At 43.8% G+C, this 21,577-nt stretch overlaps 1 protein-coding gene across 8 annotated transcripts in view; it reads right to left on the reverse strand.

Annotated features, from left to right (window-relative positions):
* Window positions 1-21,577, reverse strand: part of LOC121592530 — a 112,173-nt gene that overhangs the window by 79,536 nt on the left and 11,060 nt on the right. For 7 of the 8 annotated variants that reach the window (XM_041914045.1, XM_041914041.1, XM_041914043.1 and 4 more), the window contains exon 3: window positions 931-1,019. The exons of the other annotated variant lie outside the window; for it this stretch is intronic. The gene's annotated coding sequence lies outside the window, so the exon portion shown is untranslated. The remainder of the gene's footprint in view (window positions 1-930; window positions 1,020-21,577) is intronic. 8 annotated transcript variants of the gene reach the window in all.

Raw genomic sequence — 21,577 nt, forward strand, 5'->3', positions numbered from 1 at the left:
CACATCCTGTGTGCTGCCGCTCGAACCGAGATGCACTGCGCATAGACAAATAATCCCGCACCGACACACAGCACAATCGGCTAGCAGTCCAGCGGCGGGCGTACGAAAATTTGCTTCGCGTATGTAAATCGTGACGTTCGTGCCCTAGCAAATAAAGAATAAGCTGTGAGCAAATCGTAAAACCGTACCGTGTGTGTGTGTGTGCTTTGTTGTGTTTATGGAAATGATTTAGGGAAGCTTAGGGCAAAGTAAAGCGGAAGGAGTAATTCAGCTCATGTTGTGCAATAAAATAGTACGCCAAATGGTATGATAGTTTCATTGATTGAGACTGGTTTTTAGGTGTTTTTATTGTCTCTTATTTCCTGACTTCTTTGGCTTTGTCGAGCTAAATACTTACACTAAATATTTACTTATTAGGTGAAAATTCAAAATATTGAATATTTTATATTTTAAGTGGATTTTTAAATTGAATAACAAAGAGCAAAAACCATTCTGCAACTACCCATTGAATCTAACGCCACATTAATCCATCCTCTTTAAGCTTGTTTGCGATTTTCCCTGCCTGCGATCGTTTCGAGCCATCATCAGAGGCTCGATTTTTGTCATCGATTTCCCGGAGCAACCCGGCTCAAGCAAAAGCGAAATAAAGTTTAATTACGAAATACTTCAGGCTGCGATTCATTGGGCCCCGGCTCCGTGAACCGCCCCGAGAGGCCTACTTCAAACCCCAATATAAAACGCTCAATAGCGTACAATGGGGCTTGCCGTTAGCAGCAGCAGCAGCAGCAGCAGCAGCATATTGCTTTAATTGAAGCCAGCCAGCCATCAACGAATCTAGATTCGGTTTGCTGTGGTGGCCTCCTGCTGTAGGTTCGGGAAAGACTGCCCCCCCGGTACCGGAACTGCTCTGCATAATTCCTTTGAACTTACCGGACTGCACGCGCAGTAAGGTGAACCACGGCTGTGATGCACGGCTGCCAAAAGTGACCAAGGGCGTGGTTCGTTGGGGAAGCAGCTACCTGCAAAGAGAGACGCGAGACGAAAGCGATAAGCAGACGGGCAAACGTAAGCGTACACACGAAAGCAGTAGCGGGAAAACGGCAAGCAAAACGATATGGAAATTGCTATTTTAATACAGCAACAACCGACGATCAAAGGTAGGCAACCGTGCCCGAAATGCGCCGTTGTCTGTGGCGCCATTCGTTCACGCGGCTGCCCGCCACATTGCCGTTCCATTTACGGGAGAACGAGCTGTACCTTCGCTTGTCTGTAATGATTATTTGCTCGATTCTGGTGCGGAAGGCGAGCTGGGCGGTAAATATCCGCACCCGCGGGAAGAAAACCCGGAACGGTGCGCTTGCCTCGCTTTAGGAACGCTTTGGCGGCGGGACAATTTCCATTTTTATTGGAAAAAGCGCCTTCGGTGGTATACTTTTTTGTTTGTCTGGGTGTGTGTGTGTGTGTCGGCTGGACACGGGTCATGGAGGTGATATTTCGTAGTCGGTTTTTGTACTGAAGAAGTACTGTGTTTTCCCCCTACTTTGTGAGCCATCTTCGTAAAAGGACGTGCCCAGTGTGCCCGGAAGGTAATTTGTTGGTGAAGGTGAAATGATTGAATTTTGCCTTATGCTTTACGATTTGCTTATCTTAAGCGAACATTTAGGCGTTTTTTATTATTTTTTCATCGCATTGAAAGAAACAATGATTTGCATACATTTAGGGGTTGAAATGGTCTTTCGTGTGGTTTCTTCATTCAAATGTTGCTGTGGAGTACAAAGGCACACCTTATGTTTAGTGTTTTTATTCCTCCTTTCTCTTTCAAGAATAGATTATACTGTCCAACAAACAAAAAACCTCAACTCTTCAGCACAAAATTACACAAAAGAAACAATTACTTCATCACACTTCTCACATTCGTTCAATTTTTTTTCTCTCCCGAAACTCTTTTACAGAAACTTTTGCTGCAGCAGTTTGCCACGTTGGCTGGCGCATTTTTCCCTCGAAGAATGCCTTGACCACCAGCTGGACCCGCCACGGGAGCGGCCAAAGTAAAAGGCCAAGAAAACAATAAATTTATGCCCTGGAATCACGCTTCCTGGCAAGGGCACGTATTGTGCGCATGTGAAACCATGCTCCTTGCCGCTCCACGCTCCACGCAGTGGCAATGGCAATTGTAGCCCGCGTTTCGGAAATGTCAGCGTAATGGGTTTGCAATTATGCAGCGCTGTTTTGCCGTGCCCCTGTTCCATCGCTAATTCTACGCTAGTTTTATCGTATTGCAGCTACGCCGACGTTTGCCCTTATGGCCTTTTTGCTGTGCTGCAGCCACAGCGCTGCACCTGTCAGGTGGTGCTGGTGCGCGATGGTGGCAAAAGCTGGCAGAATGGTTTCTTCCATTCAGCTACGGAGGAAACTGAACTTTTTTTTGTGGACAAGGAGAGCAAAAACAATGAAACGAAATCATTGCAAATGTTCACCGAGTAAAGTGCGCTGTAGCTTTATCTCTGCCAAAGTGTGTGTTCGCCATGTCCACCTGTCCGTCTGCCCAGAGAACCCTAATTAAACTGCCATAATCGGGCTGCGAACGTGCCTTATGCGCCGTGGTAATTGACCGTGGAGGGTTTGGGGTGTCGAGGATTGGTAGCGAGCAGTTCAGGTTTGATAAGTTGAGTAACTAGATTATTATTCATGACAAGCTCAACGTTTAAAAGCGCATCAAGATTCAGTTGTTACCCTCAGATTTGCCTCCATGCTATCCGTTTTGCTCCTCAGGTACTAATTCTGTACTGCACATTTCTTTGTGTATAGCATTTTTCTTAGATCGTGGTAGTTTATTGATATATTTTCATTAAAATGTTACGCATACAAAACTTTGACTATTATAACAATTGACTACTTTATAAATATTTATTCCTAGGTAGGAGAATTTAAGGAAACGATTGCTGTACACTTACAAAGCTGAAAACAACGAGTCAACCATTGATCACTTTATTTATTTATTTATTTATTTATTTATTTATTTATTTATTTATTTATTTTTTTATTTCTACAAAGGCCATAATCGACTTGTAGGCAATAATAAGCGTCAACGATTGGAAACATACACTGTCGGTAAAGAATATAGCAAAAACACGATAATTTAAGGATGAAACAATAACATCGCTATACAAAACTCTACTAAAATTTCTATAGAATTTGCTTCGATAGTTCCAACGCTTAATTCCTACGCTGCACATTTACTACCGGTTATGGTTTGCCTACCTTCCAGATCCGAACCAATTATCGTTCTCAAGCCGGAACAGTTCCAGGTGCTGTTCCAGGAAATGGTTAAAATCACGAGCTATTTCTGGATCGGTATGGGTTTGTGGTCGATTCCAGGATCGTAATGGGCTCATGATAGGTTCCAGGACCAGTATGGACTCATTATCGGTTCCAGGACCGGTATAGATTCATGATCGGTTCCGAGACCGATATGGACACATGGTCGGTTCCAGAACCGATATGGGTTTATGATTGGTTCCGAGACCGGTATGGGTTCATGATAAGTTCCAGGAGCATTATGGGTTCATGAAAGCTTTCAGTACCGGTATCGTTTCATGATCAGTGCCAGGACCAGTATTGGTTCATGATCAGTTCCAAGAATGGTATAATCAGTGGGGTACCCTCACGATTCTTGTTAGTTTTTTGTATGGAGTTTGACAGTTCGAGGCTGAAATCATGTAAACACTCCATACAAAACCACACACAAAACTAGCCTGCAATTTTCAGCCTTGATTATTCTAGCCTCAAAGCTAGAATTCGATTCGAGTACCTGCTCAAAAACAAGGTGTTGTTTACATTTACCCCAAGGTGCATTAAAGAGATCCGGGGGGGGGGGGGGAATCTAGAATCAAAGTATGTGTAGTCCAGGTGGTCTTATAGCATGTATTTTAAAACCAAATTTGAATATCACTTTGTGACAGAATGGGTGAAAACTGTTGTTCAAACAAGCTTTCTTGAGGCTTGACAAATACTCAAAACACTCTTAAAATCTTCATTCATAAGCCGAAGCGATAAAAATCAGCCTTCTAAATTCATACACCTTTTAAAATATTCATTCAGAAACACAAGCGATAAAAATCAGCCTTCTAAATTCATACACCTTGGGATAAGCCCACCTATATATTATACTCACTTAGATAGCTGCTCGAAAACTGCTATATAATGCAAACAGCTGACAGGCTGAAATTTCAGTCTACCAACTTACAACGGAAAGGGCCCCAGTATTGGTTTCTTGACCGGAGTGGGTTTCTTAATCGATCGGGTTCAATATCGGTTACTGGACCGATACAGATTCAGTAACAGGTCCAGAATCGGCAGTACGTTATGTCCGGTTCTTAAACAGGAATACGTAATGTATTGATGTAAGGACCTCTTTGTTTTGGGTCTCTTAAGGGTACTTCTGAAGACACTGCATTGTAATTGGGGTTCGAGGCTATTAATTGCTGCATACACTTTACAGTAAAGCACTGTAATCTGGCCAAATTTACAAGTACAGGTGTCAACCAAGATACGGCTGTATTTGGGACCGAAAAAATGTCCCAAGTAGTGTAGTGTCCCAAGTGTATTAATTTTACTCCAAATGCCGTTTACCCGATATAGATATTCCAGATCGGGTAGTTGTGGAATCTTTGGAAATGTCTGTGTCTGTGTCTGTGTCTGTGATAACCGTCAGCAAGAAATTCGAAAAAATACATCAATTTCTTCACAATGACAACTTTTAACTGTCAAAATCCAAATCGTCGTATCTGAGAATTGTCGTAACTCGAGGGGGTCGTATCTTGGGGGAAGCCTGCATATGCAAAATAAGGTGAAATTTAAACTAAAACTGCAAGCAATCAGCAAGCCATTTTGAGCCCTCTTAAGTACCTCGTGTTCGAAAAATTAAACGACAAAAATATTGCCACCTTAAGCTACCACTGCTATCCGGTAAACAAGTTTTACCACTTTCTGGGAATAAATCAACGCTTTTCAAACAAAAGCAGCACGTGCCAGTGCCTGGGCAACTTTCTTCTCTCTAAAGCCCAATCCCTGCAGTGACAGTTGTCCAGCAATGTTTACCTTCGTAACAGCGGTTCGCTCGAATTTGAACCTTATACACCGTGGAATAACATTTCTAGGTAGTAGGAAGCAAACTCTGGAGAAAATGTAAAACAAGCACACACAAATAAAAAAAACAACACTCGCTGCCATTTTGACTAACGCTGCAGCAAGCTGTACTCCTTTTCCCCAAAATATTGAAATACTTTCCGGTAAGGAATAGGTGTTAAAAGAGTAAGCATTTTCCCACACTAAACGCCAACCAGCTCGCTACACTTAACATTCTTTTAAAGGTGACATACATTCTATTTTCGCTATTGCTATTTTCGTCGCGTAGCAGGGAAGAGCAAATATACGTTCGTTCCGTCCGCTTAGCGTACGGACACTGCTTCCCACCCCGCGATTGGCGGCACCACTTTGTCAAACCGATTATAGTACCGAAAAGCTGCCACCCGAATCTGTTCGTGTTGCGTTCTGCTCACCGAATACTGTCAACGCAGTCGGTAAACGCGGCTTCAAAAATCAATTGACTTGTTTATCGCTCAGCGCCACAGGAGCACCACTTACCAGCCACTTGAGCGAGCGTTTTCGTGGAGCGTTTCCCCCCCCCCCCAATGGTTGGCCACCTTCACCCGCCCGGATCGAACCCGTGTTCAATATGGTTGAACGTTACATCCCGACCGTTTCCCTGCTGCTTGCTGTTTGTTCTAGTGTGCGCCGCACACCATTCTTGGTACGAGCTTTCGTGCGCGCTTTCATCGTGCCCCGGCAAGTGACAGAAGAAGAAGCAAGAGGTGAAGAGAGGGGGACCAGAGCAAAAAGACCGGAGCAAATACCTTCTGCTGGAAGTTTTGACACAACAGCACCAAACACACCAGCACTTCAGGAAGCCGGTACGAAAATGTCAACCTGTAGTGCACTTGCGTTGACGTGTGTTCCCAGCCCAAGAAGGGAGCGCCGTCACCATCGAAGCATCAATAGTGCTGTTTGTTGCGAACAACTCCCTCCACTATACAACATCTCACGGGGTTTCCGACACACACACACACACACACCGGACGGGCACACACGTACACTTCCGCAGCGAAAGCGCTTCTCCCGATTGTTGCAACGGCGATGGCGTCTTTCGCGGAAAATGTGTCAGATGCATCACCGTTCCGGGAAAAGGGCCAATCAAACACTCGACAATCACACACTGCTAGTGCTGCTGCCGCTGCTGCTTGGCCGTGCAGTGCAGTCAAACGACGTTTTTCGATTTTCCGTTGCACGCTGCTTTGATGGGTGGTATGACGGTGCAACAAGTGTTGGCATTTGACTTTTGGTCGTTTTCGTTTTATGTTTTTTGCCTTTTTCTCTGCCCCTGCAAAACCCAACCACCAAAGGGACGCACATGCCGCTCCGGACCGTGGGACATTTATGTTTCCCATCTGCTTTGCTCCCTTGCCCATTGGCGAGGGGGCGTGCAAGCAAACAGCCAGCTTAAACGCACGTAATGAGTTGGGTAATTAATTTTCAGTTTGAAAGGATTTTTTTTTTTTCACTCAAATTCCAAGACTTATTTTTTGTTTGTTGTTGCTTAATTGCAAAAGTTTCAGTCAATATGGGAACCTTTCGCCGCTTGACAGTAACGCGTAGCTCAGTGTGAAACATATTTGAGAGGGGAAAAAGGAAGCAAAAGTTGCCCGATGGTGTGCAGGTGTCACATAAATCAAATATTTCCCTCAATGTGGCATCGTCACATTGAAATGGAAGGGAGGAAATACCGCTTTTTCCCGGTTTAAGTTTTGACAGGGAAGTGACACAAAAGCTTAGCTCATATATGTACAACAAAAAAAACACCCACAAATACATACCCACGCGTAACAGTGAAGGCACCACTAAGAAAAAAAACAGGCAAACCCTCAAAGGAAAAGCAAGTTTGCTTCACCGTCAAACCATCCGGACGGCTTGGTGGTTGACTTCGAAACATTCTTCTGCACTGGAGGGGGGCCTAAGGCAGGTATAAGGCGAACATTTGCCAAGCAGCAATCACTTTCAATTTCCTCTTCTTTTTTTTTCTTTGCCGCAGCGAAAATACGACAGAAAGGGAAAGAAAGCTCTGCTGCTGTTGTGAAACAATTTTATTTTTACTTTCGCCCGAGTCCTTCCTACATTGCCAGCGTGATGGCACTGCCCCTCGTGCTTGCTACAGTCGCCCCACCGATGTGTGCTATTATTGTGGGATATTTAAAGGAGAAGAAGAGGACGAAAAAGAACACCACTGACAAAGACACCAACGACCAATGCTGACGGATGATGAGGTTGGTAAAATACTTTCGGTTCGAAGTTTTACACACGCCATTGCCAGAGGGGACCGGTACACACACACACACACCCAGCCACACAGAGCCACATGGTAACAAACACTTACAGCAAAATCAACGGTGGCTTTCCAGGAGCGAAAACGCTTTTCCGCGTGTCGCTGGCACAATGGGAAGGAAAGGATGGAATTATGAAAAGGAAGCGTGATTGGAAGCGTGATGGGATGGGGGGGGGGGGAGGGGGGGTGGTAAAACTCGTACTCCATCATACACGTGCAGTGCATTAGCTTGGTGGTTGTGGTTGTGTCGAGGCTGCGTGAGCGTGCCTCATTGTTTGTCGAGTGCAATCTGCGGTGCATAATAAACAGGAATCTTGAGCTGAATTTTTCACCACATTGTCACGCAAAAATTCGTTCCACGTGGCTGGTGGGTGTGTGTGTTTGTGCATGTATACGAAGTTGAAGAATGTTGTTCCTGAGCAGTTCCGGGAAATATTTCGAAGCTTTTTATCCCGGTTTAACGACGTTTTAAGCGCTGTTATCAATAATGGATCGGTTAATGGAATGTTTAAAAAAAAAAGTATGCCAAAGAAACCATCAATCTTGGTTCCGTTTATTGAAGTAGATTGAGAGGGCTTTCTTTGAGGCATTACCGAGAAACGTTGATGAGGTGTATTTCTTTCCATTTTATTTTATTTGTTTAAATAAGCTAAAAATACCAAATGTAGTATAACACCAACAACTACGGATCAAAATACTAAGCAAAGAAAGTGATTATCAACAAACCCCCGGAAGAATTAAAAAAAAATTACTAAAAGTAGAAAGAGCTGTTTCCATGTGTTTTTATACACTATTTAAAAAACCATAAAACAACGATCCGAACGAGACAAAACCTGTACAGGATATCCTTTGAAGTGCAGCATCAAAACAAATGTGATAAAATCTCTTTAAAATCTCGAAACCAACTCATCGCACATCGATCGACCAACAGCACAAACCCCTTCAACGTATCAACCACCAGTATCACCTTCCGGCCATAACAGCAAAACAACCGCCACTCGAACAGAACAGCTTGTCTCGGATGTTTCCGGATTCAATGACACAGCACCCGCGGGTCCGGATGCAAAGGCAAACCGGCGTACGGTTAGGACCCTCGTTTCTTCCCCGCGAAACATCCGCGAGTGTCCATTTTGATGTTTCACAGTATTAGCAAAATTGACGGCGAAAGCTCGTAGAAAGTAGTGCACAACCAACACACACACACACACACACACACACACACACAAACCCGCTCTCCGATTGGCAAAAGCAAACCGAATCCTTCTGGTGGAAAATGCGAAAAGTATCCGATTTTTATTTCCCCCTGCAGCTTTTTTTTTGCGGAGGACGCAAGCGGTCCGCATTCGGGCAGAAAGTGATTTTTAATTCACTTAAAAGCATTTCGTTCCAGCAACGTTTTTGGATATATTTTTTTTTTTGCTTTTATGCGTTCACATCGAATTTCGATCGGAACCGATTTGCAGTACTGATGCACGTTTGTGTGTGTGTGTGGGTGTATCTGTGTGTGTGTGTGTGTGGGTTTCAGCTGTGCCGTCTTCAACTGGTGGCAGATGAAACGGATGAAAGAGTTTTAAGATTATTTCTCCCGAAAAGGAATGATGTGAATGATATTTTGCGTAACTGTTTGGATAATTGGGAAAAGGTTTTTGCGAAAACGTTAAAAGCAGCTCATGTTTTTGGGATTTTTCGATTCCATATCAAACAGTACAGCAAACGAAGCTTTCAGTAGCTAAATTGATGAAAAAAGAACCCATTTTTTAATGCACGGTTTCTCAGGGATTCTCGTAGCTGTGGGACATTTGATTGGCTCTTTAATGGGATAGGAAATGGAATCTACTTGCATCCTTTTTGGCAAATCCAATAAGAATTTCTAAGGTACCTGTCCAATAAGGGTGGCATTGAGTCTAATTACCATCATATAAAGCATCGAGTCAAGGAATTGTCGCACCACTATGAAAACCACTGTGGGTCGTATGAAAATCCTTTAACGGTCGTTGAAATTTGGACGGTATAAAATGGCCTACAAGCTCATACTCAATGCATAAAATCAAAACATATCGAGATAAATCGAAGCAAAATTCCAAAAAACACACCACAAACAGCACAAATGAGACTTGCCCCAGCAAGAAATGTCACCACTGCAATGCTTATCCAAACAACATCAACTTAAACGTACGTTAAAGAATGCGTCACTCCAACCGACTCCACTGCTACTGTGCATTAACCAACCGACCGATCGGCACCGGAAGATGACCTACGACCGTGCGGGCAAAAGTGTCCAGGGCATGGATCAACCACATCGCACCTCACACACCGAGCGGCCACTGAACTATGCCGGCCACAAACACTCTCAAACACGTACACATACACACACATTTATCACAACGCTCAGCACTACCAGCGGAAACCGGAGAAGTGTTGTTGCCTCACGCCCGACGTGAGGTGCCGGTGTGAAAGTTGAACTTGAATGGAGTTGTTTGAGTACACGCGTGTGTGTGTGTGTGTGTGTGTGTGTGTGTGTGTGTGTGTGTGTGTGTGTGTGTGTGTGTGTGTGTGTATGTGTGTGTGTGTGTTTGTGTGTGTGTGGGTGTGGGTGTGTGTGTAGCACTTGGTGGTTTTCTTGAGCAGAGTAGAAAGTTTCCCATTAGCCTGCACGCTTGAAGCCTTGCAGTAGGCTTTAATACGACGTTTAAGATACACTCGGGCACTTGAGAGGAATTGCTTGCTGCAGTGCAAACCAGCGCGTTTGCTGTCATAAAAGCTTTGTAGCATAGCAGGCAAGCACCTCATTACAGTGACATTTTACATCGAATTCAATTTATTACCCTTTTACCATTCCGCTCCTTTCCACACCGGTAAGCAGTTACCCCAGCTATTTTTAAATTCGGCAGCAGCATGCATGTAAAGCCACTTTATCTCATTTATTCGGCCTCCACTCGTTCACTCGTCGCTGCGAAATTGCTTTATGACGATGGTTTGTCTCGTAAAGCCACTGGCTGGCGGCGGATGGTACGTTCCACGCACTAAACAAGCGGCTTTAAAATTTGCACCCAAGCCCAACGGAACACACCCATAAAAAAAGGGAAAAAGATAGCCAAAATTTCAACAACAAAAAAAAAATTGTGTCTGGTTTTCCAGTTCCCACAACCTGTGTGCTCTCTTTTGGTGTGCCTTGTTGTTTGGAAGCCAGCCCAATATTGTTTTTTTCTCTCCCTCTTCTCCACGCGGTTAACGAACCAACCCGAGAGCGTTGCCTTTTATGGGAAGAGCTGCCGTGGCATATGCTACGGTATGAGGGAAAGCATCTTCCTTTCCTTCGAGGAAGTGCAAACTCGTTTCGCAAGTATAATGACCACACCAGGGCGCGATGAATCGATACTGTGTCTGGTGTAGTGTTGGCCGTTCCGGTCCGAACCTAGTAAAAAAGTTCCGTTCTTTATGTAGGCCGTTCCGTTCCGATCCTTTATACAAAATCGTTCCGTTCCGTTCATTTCGTTCTTTCCGTTCTTACCGTTCATTCCGTTCCGTTCCGTTCATTCCGTTCATTCCGTTCCGTTTCGTTCATTTCGTACTTTCCGTTCATTCCGTTCTTTCCGTTCATTCCGTTCCGTTCAATTCGTTCTTTCCGTTCATTCCGTTCCGGTCTTTGCCGCTTCAATAATGTCATCAAGGTGCTATCGTTCGTGCGTTCCGTTCTTTAAAAAAACCGGCTTTGTCCGGCTGTTGCTTGCTGCATGCAAGATAACTGTTCACTCTTTCTCGCACACAGTATGTGTTGTCTGTGCACTCTCCCATGCTCACAGGAATATTCATCACATTTCGTCGCGTATCGTTTATAAAAATCGTGATAAACGAGACCAAAAATGTTATTTGGTGTTATGGTGCAATTTGTAACATCTATTATACTTTTTGTTATAATTTAGCTTATCCTAACCAGACAAATAATTATTATAAAATTTAAATCTGTACTCATATGGCAGAACGGGTTGGAAGAGATGTATTATAATATGCGATTATGAACAACGAAAAATAAAATGTATTTATTTTTTATGCCACGATATCTGCTTGATCTTGGCACTCGGCATGATTCCAATATTTAGTCATTCGATTCAAAGCATTCTGTTTCATTCGACAACCGTTTGAGTGCCGTGATGTTGTAAACGATTTATGTGAAAAAAAAAACTATTTGTTCTAAGTAGTAAGTGAAATTCAAATAATTAGTCAATCTCGTGATACAATCGTCAACTCCTACCACTCAATAACATCGGCATGGGTAAAAGCCTCGAATGGATCGTGCCCCCATACGCTGGGATGATTATCCTGCTATGGGCATTTAAGTTACTGATAGCCAAGCCTATTAGTGGTACAGGAAGGCTTTGACCGAAAATGGTCGTCACATCTAAAAAGTTTAAAAAATGCTAGATAATAAATGCATGCTTTATATTGGCACAGCTGGTACAGCTTACTGGACATCAGGTTGAACCCATCTGGATTTGGTGATTTCAGCATGATGATTTAAGAAACGCCTTTTCATATCCTGTCTCAAGTAACACCCCCCCCCCCTCCCGAATGACAGTTTTGCTTCTAAGCCCTGGGTCGGTTCATTTGCACCCCAGGTTCACGTTCCGTTCTTTTTGAAAAATGAACTAGTTCCGTTCCGTTCCTTTTTTTAACGAAATTCCCAACACTAGTCTGGTGGCAGTGGGCTCTGGAGGCACCACGCAGACAGAGCCAGCAGTTGGGCTGCAGCTTCATAAATCTTCAATATGTGTACAAAAGTGTAACAATGTGCATGGCTGATGTGCGCGTGGGTGAACGGGTGGGAGTGGTGATCGGGTTTATGACCAGACGCGCTAAAGCGCTTGTCGATACTTTCTTGTTTATGGTCGACCACTAACTTCGGGCGGTCGGTGTCGTTTGTCGAATGAATTTGAAGTTTCTGTCTGTCGGAAAGCTCGCTCGGAAACGCCGTTGTCTGTTTATGGTAATGTGAGTAGCAAGTTATAAATAAATTATCCTTTACGTTGTAAGAAGCTTAAGCATTAAAGGATGAGTGAAACTTCCTTTTTATTCATGTTTTAGGTATTTGTATATTTATGGAAAAAAGGATAGGCTGATTTCTGTTGAAACAATAATATATTTTTATTTAATTGCTTAGAATCGCTACACGCGTGGCTCACAGAATGTTTAAGAAGACTTTCAGTTTAAAAAATAATTGTAATTTACAACATATTACATGCTTTTTATATAAATATTATATTTAAATTCTACAGAGACTTAGGCTCTTAACAAACTAAAATTGATTTTTATGACAATCTTTCAATGGGGCCCTTCACGATTCTACTCAGTTTTTTGTATAGAGTTTGACAGTTCGAGGCTGAAATCATGTAAACTTCATACAAAACCACACACAAAACTAAACTGCAATTTTCAGCCTTGATTATTCTAGTCTCAAAGCTAGAATTAGATTCGAGTGCCTGCTCGAAAAATGGCAAAACAAGGAGGTGTTTACATTTATCCCAAGGTACATTAAAGAGATCTGGTAATGGAATCTAGAATCAAAGTGTATGTAGTCCGAGTGGTCTCATAGCATGTTTTTTATAACCAATTTTGAATATCACTTTTTGACAGGATGGGTGAAAACTTGTGTTCAAACAAGCTTTCTGGATGCTAGACGAATACTTAAAACACTCTTAAAATCTTCATTCGGAAACAGAAGCGATAAAAAATAGCCTTCTAAATTCATACACCTTGGGATAAGCCCACCTGTATATTATACCCACTTAGATAGCTGCTCGAAAACTGCTCTACTATGCAAACAGCTGACAGGCTGAAATTTCAGACTACCAATTTAAAACGGAAAGGACAATGGGGGCCTTCACGATTCTAGTTAGTTTTTTGTATGGAGTTTGACAGTTCATGCTGGAATCATGTAAACACTCCATACAAAACCTCACAAAAAACTAGCCTGCAATTTTCAGTCTAGATTATTCTAGCCTCAAAGCTAGAATTAGATTCGAGTACCTGCTCGAAAACACGGTTTTGTTTACATTTATCCCAAGGTACATTAAAGAGATCTGGTGATGGAATCTAGAATCAAAGTGTATGTAGTCCAGGTGGTCTCATAGCATGTTTTTTATAACCAATTTTGAATATCACTTTTTGACAGGATGGGTGAAAACTTTTGCTCCAAAGAGCTTTCTTGAGGCTTGACGAATACACAAAACATTCTTAAAATTATCATTCAGAAGTAGAAGCGATAAAAATCAACCTTCTAAATGCATAGACCTCGGGATAAGCCCACCTGTATATTATACCCACTTAGATAGCTGCTCGAAAACTGCTATACAATTCAAACAGCTGACAGGCTGAAATTTTAGCCTACCAATTTAAAACGGAAAGGGCCCCAATATTAGAATTTCAAAATTTAATTAAATAAATTGAACATCATACTGAATGTCAATAAACAACAATAAATAAATCTTCAAATAAAAGTTTCTTTAAATGTTCAAAAGCTCTACCAAAAACTGTTTAGGTTCAGTGGCAGTACAAGCTAACACAATCCCGTAATGACGATTGTTTGCCAATTGCAGCCATTATGATGGAATGAAATTTCAAATTCCCCCTCCAAGCGATTGGCGCCATTTTCCACGTACGAACGTACGCTACGCTGCACACGCAAGCAGAATGCAAAAAGTGAATCACTACCAAACGCGTTTACAAGGGGCATCCGAAATAGAGCACGCTCCGCCATTTCCGAACGGCGTGTACCGATGAAGCTCTAAATCAATATTACGATTCTTCCACCAGCTTACATAAAATCACAACGAACCACACAGCCAGTGTAGCCAGTTGCCTACCCAGTTGCTCCAAGTGCCTGCCACAGCGTTTTGGGTCGGTAGAGCGAGGAACTTACGTAGATACACACTTCACCGTACCGGAACCGTACCGTACCACATCCACACACGGGTACTTCATCATTGACATCGAACCAGACGGAATTTCGAACTCCCGGAAGTCGCTCGCTCACAAACTACGGCAGGGTAAGGACGCTTCTGTAAGGGGGTGTGTTTGCTGCGAATACTTGAACAGCAGCACCAAAGCGAAAAGCGTACAAATAGTACGTCCAGAGCAGCCGAACGTCTTACCGCCATCACTGTCTAAAGGCTGCACGTAACACGTTTGGCAAAAGGGCTCACCAAAACGAAACCAAACGATCCAGGCGAACTGTCGAACGGATCATTCAAAACGTGCCGTCAGCGTACTTGGGGGGGGGGGGGGGGGGGCGTTTCAAACATGCGTGCCTGATCCTGCCCGAAAGGGGTAGCCTAGTTGGTGTACTTGCTTTTTTTCGTGACTTCAATTTCTTCTAGCGAAATTCAGTGTCTGTTCCAAAACGTTCAGCAACGGATTCATTTCCGCTTCGGCATAAACACGATGCTTTATACCTAGACTGGCGGCCCGGGTGAGGTGAAGTGCTAGTGTACCGGGTGAGTGAAGTGAACGTGCAATGCAAACCAGTAAAAAGGGATTGATTTTCTCTGAGCAGATTTACAACCCTCGGCGAATGCGTTTTTGGCCAAGCCTACTGCCATAATCGTAATTTACTGCTGATTTATTGGCTTGACGTTTAATAAAGCTGCTCAAGGGCAATTGGCAGTAAAGTAGGGTTTGTTTAGTAAATCTACCATTCTCAAGGTTTAATACCTCCGGTAGGGTGTACTCTTAGCGTTTGTAAAACATTTAAAGTTATTAACTTTTCCACACATCCCACGAAACATTCAATGATTAATTTTAATTAAATATTTTTAGTACTAAATCGTGCTGTCTTCGCACATCACCACACCATCACACCTGGCGAGTGTCAAACACTTTAAAACAATTAGCGCAACGCAAATTGAATGTTCACCGGGGGTGTAACAGGCAAACGGGCGCTTATTTCATCAATTTTAATGCGCATCCATCAATTAGCTGACTTTTCAATGAAAAATTAATTAACACGCCATGGCACCCGGTATGCGCTCCATATCGCCGGAGTGAATGCATCGATCAAACGGTCGTTTTGTTGACTAACTACCGTTTCTGTGATTTGTTTTCAAACATTCACGCTATGCGGGCATGATGAGGCGGCACACAGTTAAATACCAAAGCTACAAGAGCGATGGGAATATTCATCTTAAACCATTCGACAAAGCGAGGAAATTGAAACTTTCAGCCAGTGTTTCTACGCTTCTGTACAATGGAAATGATAGAAAGATGTTTTTTTTTTCCTATGCGTGCTCATGTGCATTCCATTCCATACCTTGGAGCGTTGGTACGTTCCAATGCATCACCGAGCTACTTATTGTGCAAAGAAAGTGATAAATTGCGTTTCATTCTTTGAGGCACACATACACACACGGCATGACTTTGGCTGCAGGATGTGACGGAACTTTATCCATCGAAAAACTTGAACATAAAAGCTCCATTGTGCTTCTTTTCGGTAGATAAAACTGATGATGATGATGATGATGGTGATGAAAAGCAAACAGTTTAAACATTTTTCAAACGCACTGCATCCGACAGGATCTGTGGTGCTGCATTCCGCAACTGTTCTGGCGTGGTTGCGTGCCTCGATTTTTGTTTGTTTTAGTTGTCTATCATTGTGGTGCGGTGCATATTTACACTTAAAATACTGCACCAGCAGGAAGTTTTGGTGATTAATCAAACGAATGATTCATAGTGTGGGATAAAAAAGAACGACGTTGGTTTTGTCTGTTTTTGTTAGAACATCTTCTTTACATCTTCCGTGAAGGTGCCGATGGGATCGAGTTTACGTTTCAGAGTCTTTTTAAAGCTACAAATGAGTGGTCGATGTAGTTGTGAAAGCAATAAAACATAATTATTATTGCAGCTACAAACATTTTTGAACCACCAAGCTCAGTCAAAACCTGTTCTTCCGTATGATCACAACTGACTTGCATATTTCGTTCTTGAACGATTTCAAAACACATATGCGCACCCCATACACCCAATAAAGCAACGAAAAATTACACATTCATAGAAAACAAGATGCCCCTTTCACTGACACAGACACGTCACGACTGCAGGCCGTTTTGTCGTACCATTTTGCCGTTTTTTTGGTGGGGGGGGGGGGCAGGGGGGTTTTGCAATTGTCAACCTCATTGCAGCTGCACCCGACCAACCAGCTCAATCGCCCGGAAGCTTACAAGCGATCATCATACATTGCCTGCATCCTGTACAAACATGCTCCGACGACGCGGAAGTAAACGTTTCTTAGTATGTGTGTGTGTGTGTGTGTTTGTGCATGTGCAGTACGAAACGCAAAACCGATTCCGGAACTGGAAGAAGCGTAAATGCAAGGCACGGTCGGTTGGTTGCGTGGCAGGAGAGAGTGAAATAAATCAAGATGCAATCGTTTCTGCTGCTGCTGCTCCAAAGTGGTGGCACTATCTGTATGAGAATGTGTGTGTATTGACAATTTGAACCATAAATGGGTATTTTTCATTGATATGAGATTTTGGGAGGTAAAAAGCGAGGCACAGAAGGGAAGGAAAGACATGCAGGATAAAATTGCACCACTTTAGATAGAGCCCGCCTTCCTGGCCCGAGCAAGATCATGATGCTTCGATTATTGAGAACTATGCCAAAAGTGCTGCCATGTGTGGGTCTGCCGTTGCAAAGTGCAATATTGCCATTGTTATCCTGACTGCAGTGCAGTATGCATTTCATTATGCATTTGCCCATGATTATGATTGCATTTGCCAGGGGTAGATTGCAACGCAAAACTGGGTAGAACAATGTATCCGAGACAGCCCAATGTGCCGCTACGTCTCCACTGGATGGATAAAATGCAACCCGGTCTGATTTTACGGCACCACCCACTGGGAGAGTAGAAGTAGAGAGACAGACAGAGAGAGAGAGGGGAGAAAGGTAAGCAGGTGCAGCAAACACGAATGACAAACATACAAGGTAATAATACTCTAACTATTACACTCAGAAAACCACCCCCTGCCACCATTCGCAGCATGGTGAAGCTTACTGTCGAGAATTGCCCGTAGGCAGGGCGCTTTGTTTGAACTTTTAATTGCCTGCGCTGGGCCGTAAAGCAAGAATTATGTCCAGCCCCCTTTCGCCCCACGGTAAGATGGATCGTATCGCTATAATCGCAAACTAACCGGCAGCAAAGCAAAAGGGGGCAAGTGCAGCTTGAAGGCAGTAGTAGGAAAATTCAATTACACACACACCACAAAAGCATGCGGGCAGCAGTAATGGGAGAGCTCGCACAGCATGTGTCAGCACATGCCAGTACGTTGGGCTCGGACGGGGTGGCTCCGTGTATGCACCAGTTGGCAAATGAATTTCGAGTGTAAATTGAGCAAAAATGTAAAATTTCTAGCTGGTGATACAAAAAAAATGCTCCACCGAACCGAAGCTTCCTGGTGCTACAGGGTTTACTTGCAGCTAAAATCGCAGTATGCCGAAAGCGTTGGTAGTTGGATCGATTTCATCGGACGTCTGCTCATGTATGTGCACAGATATAAAAAGCGAGTGAAAAATGCCACCCCAAACATGTAGGATTTTATTTCAATTTCTCAAAATCCTTTATTTCGAGCGGCGAGAGCTTTCGCCGGGCGTTCTGCCTGTACACAAAATGGACCCACTGAATGTCCTTTTGAAATGCAAAGCTGTGTAAAACGCTCGTTTACCGGTGACACACGAGACACATTGCGAAACGTTCGTCCGAAACTGTCCCAATGTGCCTCTGGGCTGTGGGAAGCCGTGTGTGTGTGCTGTGTGTCTATGGTAACGCTCACAGCAATCCAGTGCTCGGTGAGACAGTGCCGGGCTGTTGGTGAACCAAAAACCAAAACGACGCACAAAATAAAAGAGCAAACAGATAAAATGATTTTTCAACGAAGTATTTCTTTTTTTTTTTTTGTAGCGCATTTTTGCTCAAAAGCTCGCGCAAATCAGTGTGCAAAGGAAGACATTAAACCGGATACAGCTCACATCACGGTGCGCGTTCAGCGTGGTGGCCAACCAACTAAAGGTGAGCAGACAGAGGACATCCGAGACATGCGAATGTTTGCAGATCTTCTTTTTTTTTGTTCTTTTTGCCGGTTTTATTTTAGTAATCTAGATTCAGAATAGCATTTTAATGTTTGTTTGACGTGGGAGGAAGCAAAAGAAAGAAAAAAAATGAAAGCGCCACAGCGCACACGTGCCAGTATTTGTCGTTGCCAGGGCAAGTGAAAATTGAAACGTTCGTACGTACCGTACACGTGCCTTCAAAATGGTGAGGACGAAAATGGTGCACCGTTGTGCTCGTACACACCGCGTGCATTATGGTGCGGACACAATTCAACGCTAAACGGTAATGCCCCTACACTGGAATAAGATGAGTACACGCCAAAACTAGAAGAAGAACAAGAAGCGTGACAGGCTTTTTTCTTCTGCTCGTTGCTGTGCATTCATATACATTGCATCAGACGCAAATCAAATAAAGCATGTAGCGAAGAGGCAAATGTCTCCATTGTGTTGCTTATCAGCGATGAGACGGACGCAACAGAGGCTGCGAGACAATGTGTGTCTGCTACCACTACCACCACCACGATTACCACTATTCGTTCGTTACAATACAATACACCCCAGGGATGGCCTGCTTTGATGGGTAGGGAAGGGGCAATGGTTTTCACAAAAGCCTACCAGCAGGCTGAGCTACCGGGCGTCTCCATCGAGCATTGGTGCCGTACTGTAACAGGAAAAATGGCTGCTAACGATGGGCTACCGTTCTGCTGCTGCTGCTGCTGCTGCTGCTGCATATGGAAACCATTCTCTCTCTCCTATAGTGCCACTGATATTCGAACAGTGATTTGATGTGAATAGAAACCCCCACCGGAGCACCACCAAAGCCCGGGCAGGCAGGCAGCCCGAACCAGTGAGCAAAATAAATATAGAATGCATCTTATACGCTCTGCGGATTGCATACACAACGGGCCTGAACGGTGAGGACGCGCAGCATGGTAAAGCGCTTACCGATGGCATGGTAGCAAAAACCCAGGGGCTGTTTCCCCCTTATTTTGCTCGAAACGCGGTGGAAATTGTGCAGCATCGCATCACGCCCGGGATGACAGTGTTGGGCGGGCCCGGAGAGACAGCTGTTGACAGCGCATGATACGGTGCGGTACGGTGTGCAGTTGCAATTTTGTCTTCCTGCTGCCGGCAGTACCATCGGAAACAAGAATAAATGGCCAAGCAAATTGACTTTATTATCATATTCGCAAGATCATTCGCACAGCGTGTGCCGCCAGGTTGCGTCTTTCCGTGCGCGATGATTTCTGTGGGGAATTGCTGCTGCTGCTGCTGCTGCAAGAAGCGGAGCACTCTTTCTGTTTCTTTGAGAATATGATTGCTAAATATTGGTGGAGTTTTGCTGAAGGTTAAAGAAATATTTTGTAAATGTAGTAAGGAAGTAACATGAAAAGTTGGAATAATATTTAGCTAGCAAACCGATGGTCAGGGGTTGTATGGCCATTTTAAATGCATTATATATTATTATATGCAACTTTTTATAATGTACCATAGAATTTGGAGCTTTATAACTGTTTGTTATTATTGACAAGAACCTTTTCGCCACAATGCTCTTGCTTAGAATTATGACATTGTTTTTTCAAGCGGTTCTTAGAAATGCTCAAGACTTGATACACTTACAAACGCAACCAACTTTCATTTCGGAAAATTCATTTTTCCGACGTTTGTAAGCACATTTTGTTCTATCCTTTCCTCCCTGACATTGTACACCTTCGCACTCGCCCGCGCGCATCCCGAAACTCTCGAACCCGAACCGAAGAATGCATGGTTGAGCTCCAGATCTCTTGCTTGGAATCTAATCTACCTGATGCGCCCTTGACGAAAGCAACAGCCGTAAATAGTTGTTTGATGGTTGCTGCTGCTGCTGCTCAAGACGTGCCCGTGGCGAACTAAGAAACGCTAGAGCAGTGTTGTTTGTCCCTTTAACTTTTTTGGACCCCTTTTCACGAAACTGTACGCAATGCGCTGGGCCATTCCACCACAGATGCAGATGCTTGCGTCAAGTGGCTACAATAACAAAGACGCAGCCCAGTTTGGCCGTTACATCAAAAGCTGTTGTTGTGGAGAAATTGTTAAACATATTGCGTCCTTATCTTATGAGAGGAAGGAAGAAGAAAAAAACCGCCGCACACATTCCTAGAACATGCATGGCTGCATACTACTACGGAACTAGGGAGAAATACAACAAAAAAAAGGATCATAAGATGGAGGCAAACATCTACCGTCGGATGCCAACGCAAAGCAGGGCCATCTTTCTGCTGTCCTTTGTTGGATTAGCTCTTGAGACGGAAAACAGCTCAAACGAATAATGCAAAAGCAAACAATTTCTTCCCGAGTGGTGCTCCATCCGCCCGGTGGGTTAAGCAGTGCTTTAGAGGTAATGCTTTTCTTTTTTTAGAAATGTGCATAGATTTTTTAACATTTTCAGTAGCACTGCCATATCTTACAAGCGTCCTGAAAATGAAATATTTTCATCCTCTTCCAATCCATACTATCCTCCCTGTCGTCCATCACGTTAGTGACCGTCTATAAATAGTGCCAATACTGTCCATTCCTACTCGATCGCAACAGTCGTTTTCGCCCATTTCAAAAGCTCACTTTCATTCATTTGAACTGTCGAACGACGTGACAGTTATCCGAACCCAGACCCTGCTCACAACCTTTGACAGAGTGCTCCAAAGCTGCCTCCAGCTGCCTCCAGCTTGCCGCGTCAGTGTTTTTTCCTTCCTCCACAAACACAGCTGGTGAAATAAATCGCCTTTTAAGCGCATTATCCCATCAGCGTGTTGTTGAGCAAGCTTGAAAGGGTTCACTACACTATCGCTCGCGGTCAAGATGATGTGCGCAGACAAGCTACAGCTACTTCTAGAAGGACTGCTTATTATTGTAGCTCGGTTTATAACTGTCCACCACGAATGGAGCCTCATTACTTATGTAGGCAATTCCGCTGAGTAGCTCCAGAGTAGTTGCCGGAAACCCGCTCCTTAACAGAGTTTATTGCCTTCACCGCCGGCTCCGCCGGGTTGGCGTTTGATTTCGCCTGCT

This window comes from Anopheles merus, chromosome 2L, assembly GCF_017562075.2.
Source record: "Anopheles merus strain MAF chromosome 2L, AmerM5.1, whole genome shotgun sequence".
NCBI classification, from domain to species: Eukaryota; Metazoa; Arthropoda; class Insecta; order Diptera; family Culicidae; genus Anopheles; species Anopheles merus.